Source organism: Nuphar pumila, chromosome 4, assembly GCF_984573655.1.
Source record: "Nuphar pumila chromosome 4, dmNupPumi1.hap1.1, whole genome shotgun sequence".
In the NCBI taxonomy this organism is placed as follows: Eukaryota; Viridiplantae; Streptophyta; class Magnoliopsida; order Nymphaeales; family Nymphaeaceae; genus Nuphar; species Nuphar pumila.
Window position 1 is genome coordinate 4684122 of NC_143252.1, and position 8925 is coordinate 4693046.

Here is an 8925-nt window from a genome sequence, read left to right on the forward strand (position 1 = left end):
AGCTGTTCTGAATCCAAACCGTTTACATCACTAGATTTAGAGGTGGACATCCCGAAACCTTATGGGTTGGGTTTGGAATGCCTGGCATGACTAATAAACAGGCAAGGCTCAGGTAGGGATAAAATGACATCTCATCGGAGTTCCGTTCACCATCCTTAGTGTCAGGTTTAAAGAGCTCAAACCAACTGAACCCAATTAGCTTGCTAACAATCAGGCCCAATCCAAACTTGACAAGAGCAGGCACGGGCTTTCGACACACCTGGGTTTGGGTTAGGCCTGTCCAGCCCTAATGTGCCTTGTGTTAAGCACAGACTTGCCTGTTCCAAACCTGATAAGGCCAGGTTTGGTGATAAAGAAGGCGGTCCAGTTAGAAATTGGATCAGATCCAAAGAGTCCGATTAATATATAGGGCAGCCAAGCAGGGTATGGTGTGTGAAACTTCATACCAGATCCAGGACCGACCCAAGTTCTGATTAAGACCTGTGATTTTTAATATAAAATAATAAAAAATAGCAAAAGACAAGAGGGATTGCATACTTGGACCTTGGACCTTGGACCTTGGCTTAGTATTTTTTTTTTAGTTTTTTTGTTGATCATACCCTATAGATTTGATCTACAATCATTATTTAGTGGAAAACAAGTTTTAGATAATATATATATATATATATATATATATATATATATATATATATATATATATATATATATATATATATATATATATATATATATATATAGGTTTTTAAGATCTTAAAAAATCAATGGCTCACAATGTACCAAAATTTCATGACTTAAAATAACCTACTTTTATATAAAAAAAATATGTTCCAAAACATGATTCTTATCAAATAAACTATGTTAAGTACATCTATATACTCAGTTTGAGAAGATACAACCTACAACTCTGATTTCTAGCACATGGAAGTAGGTGCTCTCAAAGCATCAAAGCATTTCTCATATATATATATATATATATATATATATATATATATATATATATATATATATATATATATATATATATATATATATATATAGAGAGAGAGAGAGAGAGAGAGAGAGAGAGAGAGAGAGAGAGAGAACTGAACATATTAGGCCCCATTTCTTGTTTTGCCCCGTTCTGCCATATGGGTTTTAAATGTTTTATAATAGATCTAAACCTTTAAATGTGTTTAGCATAATCTATTTAGTGAAAATCGACACTTGAATCATATTTTTTCAACAAAAAAATATATTTTTATGAGTCGAGAAAAGCTGCTACCTTTATAGCTATTGATTTTTGATCACCAAAAAAACTTATATATAGGTCAGATTCTAGAGATCCAAAAGCTACTTCCCAGTAAATAAAACCTATAGATAACATCTACAGTGTTAGACCTGAGAAAAAACACTTAAACTATGAGTTTTGAACTTGCAAGACCTAATGAAAAAGGAGGGCCTAAAAAACTCATTACTATATATATATATATATATATATATATATAAATAGAGAGAGAGAGAGAGATTCTAGGTGCTTGTGATATATGATTGATGGGTTTTTTTGTTCTTTTCGTGTCATTTTTGTAGTTTTGACCCCATAAATGTGTTGGTCATGGTTGATTTATGAGGAATTCACACTTGGATCATGTGTTTTCAATGAAAAAAATGATATTTGGAGCTTAAAAAATTTACAACACTTCAAGAGTTGATCCCTATAAAATCAAGTATATAAATCGCATATATATGGTCAAAATTTACAAATAAAACAAAAAACCCCAAAAAACCCACCAAACACGTATCACAAGCACCTATGCTCTACTCAGCATAAGTGCTTGTGATACATGCTTGATGGGTTTTTTTGGTCTTTCGGTGTATTTTTTGTAGTTTCAACCCCATAAAATGTGTTGGGCGTGGTTAAGAGGAATTCACACTTGGATCATGTATTTTCAATCAAAAAAATAATATTTGGGGCCTCTAAAATTTATAAAGATTTTGGACCTTTGATTTTTCTATCTTTATAAAAACTCACCCATGTATTGGAATCCAATACTTCACCAGTTGATCCCTATAAAATCAAGTACATAAATCGCATATATAGGGACGAAGTTTAAAAATGTCTAATCACCTACACTCTAATATATATATATATATATATATATATATATATATATATATATATATATAGAGAGAGAGAGAGAGAGACTATGTCCATAGTTATTTATGGGGCTTTAAATAGACGACAAATCTGGTCTTTAAAGATGTCACCAGAAACAGAATCGCCCTAGCATTTTGAAACAATTGACAGTATGCATTGTAAGGGCGTCTTATATCATTAGATCGCCCTTTCTATTTATGCTTTAGCAGTATGCACATTGTATAATCTGCCTTTTGTCTTAAAAAAAAAAATAGCAGTGGTAAGTTTGTGTTTGTATGTATTTAGGTGTCACATGGAGAGGCTTGTGTTTTTGCTGCATGGTCGAAGTTGGGGGTTGGGATGTCAACAGGTCGGGTTTGATTCGGACCCAAGTGAAATTAGACTTGGGCTTGATTTTTGGGTATGTTATCGGGTTCAGACCCGGGTTTAATTGTGTCCAATATAAAAAAAAATCAGACTCGGACCCGATAAGAAGTACATGAATCAGACCCGGATCATACCCAGTAAAATCATATTTTTTATCATTTTTATATTGAAATTTTGCGGGTCTTAATAGAAACTCGAGTTGGATCCGGGTCTGGTAAAAAAATCATGAACTATACCCGGGTCCTTGTATTAATCAAACCTTCAAGTTCGAACTCAGATCTTAACCATTTCTTATTTATCACCATACCAAGACCCGTTGATACCTCTAATTGGGGGTATTATCTAGTGGGCAGTAGGGTTGCAAATGGGTATGACACAGTAAGAGGAATTTGCAAAATTTGGTTGTCTTAGATCCAAACCAATCCAGCTCTTCAATGTAATTTGGGATAGGAAACCATATCCCCGAGTGGACAGGCGTGGCCTTAGCACTTCCACATGATACTAAGAGTATTTTTTTCAGACAAGTAAAGAATGTGAACTGCCAAATATTTGTACAACAGGCCACAGGCTAAAAGAGTACGTGGAATTTAGAAAATGTCTTAAAAGCCCTTCTCAAATGACCATCATGATTTTTTTAGTGTTTTGAATTAATAAATTTATATAATATAAAAGGGCATATATTCACCAGCTGGGGCTCGGCTTGTCTGGTAGGAGCAGCTAGTGCATGTCACATAGTGTTGAAACGTTGCAGGTTCAAAACCTAATGTTTTAGTTGTATAACTGGTAGGAGTCTGCCTAATCCCAGCCTTGCTTTTCAAAAGAAACAAGGGCATATATTGTAGAGAAAAACATGACCCATCAGTTTATTTCTACTAAATCGAGCATGCTAAACACATCTATAAAGTTATATTGTGCCATACGCCTTCATCCCAAAACAATTGGGATATGAACCAAAAAGAAATTCATTTTGGGTCTTCCACATGAATCCTTTTCCTCCAATCATTTCTATCCAACGCCATGTCCTCGGTGAGGTTCAAAGCATTCATATCCTTTCCTATCATCTCCATCCAAGTCTTCCTAGGCCTACCCCGACCTCTTTTAACTAATATATTTTCCCATTTCTCCAACCTTCTAACTGGAGCATCATTAGGCCTTCGCCGAATATGTCCAAACCACCGTAAACGATTCTCTCGCATCTTATTTTCAATGGGTGCAACACCTACCTTCTTACGTATCTCTTCGTTCCGAATCTTATCTTTTATTGTATTTCCACACATCCATCTAAGCATCCGCATCTCAGCTACACTCATTTTTTGAATATGATGTCTCTTGGCAGCCCAACATTCCGTACCATATAGTAAAGCGGGTCTAATAGTCGTCCTATAAAACTTTCCCTTCAACCGCAATGGCATTCTACGATCGCACAGCACTCCAGTAGCACTTTTTCATTTCATCCACCCAACCTTTATCCTTTGATTTACATCTCCATCAATTTCTCCATACTTTTGAATGATGGATCCCAAATATTTGAAATAATCATTCACCGGTATATCTTGCTCACCAAGCTTCACTACACTCCCATCACTACTTCGTTGCTTACTAAACCGACATTCCATATATTCAGTCTTACTCTTACTCAACTTAAAACCTCTAGCTTCCAATGTCTGTCTCCATAATTCTAACTTAGCATTAACCCCAGCTCTAGACTCATCAATCAAAACAATATCATCAGCAAACAACATACACCACGGTACATTTTCTTGAATTGATCTCGTAAGTTCATCCATCACTATCGCAAATAGGAAAGGGCTTAAAGCAGATCCTTGATGTAACCCAACCGTTATCGGAAAATTGGTTGTCACCCCTCCACAAGTGCGGACATTGGTTACTACTCCTTCATACATATCTTTAATTATACTAATGTACTTGAGAGAAACACCTTTCTTCATCATTGTCCACCAGAGAACGTCCCTAGGTACTCTATCGTATGCCTTCTCTAAATCAATAAAAACCATATGCAAATCTTTGTTCATCTCTCTATATCTTTCAATAAGTTGTCTAAGAAGATGTATAGCTTCCATAGTTGATCTTCTAGGCATAAAACCAAATTGATTCTCCGATATCATGACAACCTTCCTCAACCTAGACTCAATCACCCTCTCCCAAAGTTTCATAGTATGACTCATGAGTTTTATACCACGATAGTTTGTGCAATCTTGTATATCACCCTTATTCTTATATAAAGGCACCAAAGTACTCTTCCTCCACTCATTAGGCATCTTATTTGTTCGCCAAATCAAGTTAAAAAGATTTGTCAACCATTCTAAACCTTTCTCTCCCAAGCATTTCCAAGCCTCGATAGGTATACCATCTGGGCCAACTGCCCTTCTTGATTTCATTTTCTTCAAAGCCTCTGCAATTTCTTTCTTTTGAATCTTGCGCATGAAGTCACGATTTATCTCATGAAAAGAAATGGAGAAGTCTCCAAGATCTTGAGCATGACTATCATTAAATAGCTTATCAAAATAATCTTTCCATCTCTCCTTAATCTCCTCATCTTTGACTAAAACCCTTTGCGTTTCATCTTTGATACATCTAACCATACCCAAATCCTTCGATTTCCTATCTCTCATCTTTGCAAGCCTATAAATATCCTTCTCGCCTTCTTTGGTATCCAACTTGTCATAAACCTCCTTATATACCTTAGCCCTCGCGTTTCGAACAACTTTTTTAGCTTCCTTCTTTGCATATACTTCTCCAAATTCTCATTATCACGACTCTTACTTAGATTTCTATAACACTCTCTTTTAACCTTAATAGCTAATTTGACATCCTCGTTCCACCATGATGTATCCTTACCTAGTGGTGCACCGCCTTTAGACTCACCCAATACCTCCTTAGCTACTTTTCTCATACCACCCGCTATCTTATTCCACATTGATTCTGAATCCTCCTCGAGACACCAATCAACTTCCTTAACTACCTGCTCTACAAACATTCCTTGTTTAGCTCCTTTCAGTGCCCACCACTTAATTCTAGGATCTATCCTATGTCTATCCCTTTTGCGGCATTGTCTAATTCTAAGATCTAAAATTAAGACTCTATGTTGTGTAGCTACACTTTCTCCTGGTATAACCTTACAATCGATGCAACAACCCCTATCTCTCTTTCTAAGTAGGAAAAAATCTATTTGACTCGTATTAACCCCACTTTTAAATGTTACTAGGTGAGACTCCCTCTTCCTAAACCAAGTGTTTGCTAAGATCATATCATAGGACAAACAAAAATCTAAAATCCTTTCTCCACTTTCATTTCTTTCTCCTATACCATAGCCTCCATGGATATTCTCAAATCCATCCCTACTAATGCCTACATGTCCATTAAGGTCACCGCCGATGAAAAGCTTTTCTCCATAAGATGTCTCTTGTACTACTCCATCTAAATCTTCCCAAAATTGATGCTTAATGGAATCATCTAAACCTACTTGAGGTGCATAAACACTAATAATATTAATAATATCCGTACCTAATACTAATTTAATAAGTAAAATTCTATCACCCTTCCTACGGACCTCAACTACATTATCTATAAACTGACGACTCATAACAATCCCTACTCCATTCCTATTCCTATTTATTCCTGTATACCAAATCTTATATCCCCAAGGTTCTATCACTTTAGCTTTCTCACCTACCCATTTGGTCTCTTGAAGACATAAAATATCAATCTTTCTCCTACACATAACATCTACTAACTCTACCAACTTACCAGTTAAAGACCCTATGTTCCAAGTGGCTAACCTAATTTTATGGTCTTGGACTAACTTCTTTACCCCCACCCGTCCAACAAAGTGAGGGAACCCTTGCCTATTTGACACCACACCCGGGCGCCGGTGTGACGCGTCGCTTCTGGGCGACGACCTAGCAACCCTTGCACATTTATCACTGCCTCCGGGCCTAGAGAGTACAGCGCGTCGCTCAGTAGGGAACGCCCCAACGAAATTCTCATATTGGTTCATTTTCATAGGATATGACAAAGTTTTTATGCTGGCTGTCACAGGCCTACCGCAACCCTCCTCCTTTATCCGGGCTTGGGACCGGCAGTGTATAACTACACAGGCGGAGTTACAGCTGTTAGGAGTCTTTTTATTAAAAATTATTATAAAAAATAAACTAAAACCTATGCAAATGAGATGCTCCTATCAGCTGGCCGGGTTTGGTTCGGACCCAGGTGAAACCAGACTTGGACCCAATTTTTTAGTATGGTATCGGGTCTAGACCCGAGTTTAATTGGGTCCACTATAAGAGAAACCATACCCAAACCCGATAAGAATTGCATGAATGTAAAATAATATTTTTATTATTTTTATATTGAAAATTTATGGGTCTTAATCGAAACTCGGGTTGGGCCCTGGTCTGATATAAAATTTTACAAACTATTTTCAGATCCATGTATTAATCAAAACCTGGGTCTTAATCAAGTCTTCTTATTTATCATCATACCTGAACCTTATAGGGTTTGGTCCGGGTAAACCCGACCCGTCGACACCCCCGAATTGAAAGGGAAGGTTCTGAGTATCACACCTGTCTTTAAAATTTAAAGAAAAAGGCATGCTCTTTTAGGACAGCCGGCGGATTATATGCATTTATTTCTTCAGTGAATATTTAATTTTGTCGTAAATAAAAGTCAAACTACAACATACCAAAACAGGGCCTGTATTTAAAACAGATTCTACATACCCTTTGACTTGCTGTAAACCGCATAACAAATAAATATCTCACTTGTTTTTTGGTCAAAAGATTATATTTTAAGCTGTCCTGTTCTTGAATAAGGTTGAGTCTTGCATATCCAACCAGCTGAGTTTGACCTTAATTTTATTAAACCATGCGCTTAAGCAACATGGGTTAGGTTTTGTTTTATAAAGTTTTTAGTTTTTTTTTTTAAATCTTTCCAAACACGCCTAAGTGGCCCCAAAAGGGTTTGGCATAGTGGGATGGGGGCGGACGGTCTAGGTTCAAATCCCATGGGCAAGCTTAAGCGCAGCGACTCCCTTGAGAAAGGGGTAAGCCCACAAAATTTTACGCTGCCAAGACAATGACTGTAAGTACAACAAGCACAGCCAATGCGGCGAGGTCTCTAATCCTGAGAGTGGTTTCTCCCTGTAAATATATAAAAATCTAACCCTAAACTTGAACATGACCTTCAAAAATCATTTGATTGCCTCAAATCTTGTATCTAAGAATATGATCTGGTTTGAGGCCCATGGACTGAGTCTGGTTCATGTAATCTTTATCGGACCCAACTATGGTTTTTTTGTATGGTAGATCTGATCGAACTCTTGTCAGGACCTCATACCAACACCTTTTAGTTGGATCTAGGTCTACACCCACCCATTTCTTGTAGAGGTCTGACTCATTGTCACCCCAAGGTGCAGGTCAGACCCTTGGCTTTGCAAACAGAGCATCTTTGATCACAAACACCCTATGTTAAATGCATGACCCATTAAAGTGAACACAAATAATTTGTGTTCAATTTATGATTTGGCTTGGCTATGGCTTATGTGGTGAAGAAAAAAAAAGTCCCAACCTTATTCATATAATATATAATTTAAAGAGTAATGCTATGGTGCTCCCTAAGCACCTACTCCCACCTACTAGAAATCATAGTTGTATGTTGCATCTTCAAAATTAAACATTGTAGATGTACTTAACACATTTATTTCATATAAATCATGATTTGGGTATCAAAATAGGTTTTTTTTATAAGTCATGAAATCTTGGTACATTGTGAGCCATTCATTTTTTTAAGATCTTAAAAAACCTGCATGTATGCCATAGTCACATAATCAAAAACTTGTTTTTCACTAAATATTGTATAATTTAAGGAGTAATGCTATGGTGCTCCGGGAGAACCTACTCCCTCCTGCTACAAATCATAGTTGTATGTTGCATCTTCAAAATTAGACCTAGTAGATGTGCTTAACACAGTTTATTTCATATAAATCATGTTTTGGGTATCAAAATAGATTTTTTTGTAAGTCATGAAATTTTGGTACATTGTAAGGCATTGATTTTCGAAGATTTTAAAAAACTTGCATCCATAATCATATGATCAAAAACTTGTTTTCCACTAAATAATGATTGTAGATCATATCTATAGAGTCTGATCAATGAAAAGATAGTCAAAATTTAAAATTTTGAAGCTTATATTAAGTGGGAGTTCCCCCCTATCATTACTATAATTTAAATGGTACTTAGAAAGTGTATTTATATTATAAGTACATATAAAATACTCGAATATGGTAAGGTCAAGTGCAATATTTAAAAAAACCCATAGCTCATGCCTAATCTGAACACTTATTGCCCATCTTTGTTCACTAAGGTGGGCAATAAGAGTCCGGATCGTGTGCAATTACATGGCACAAA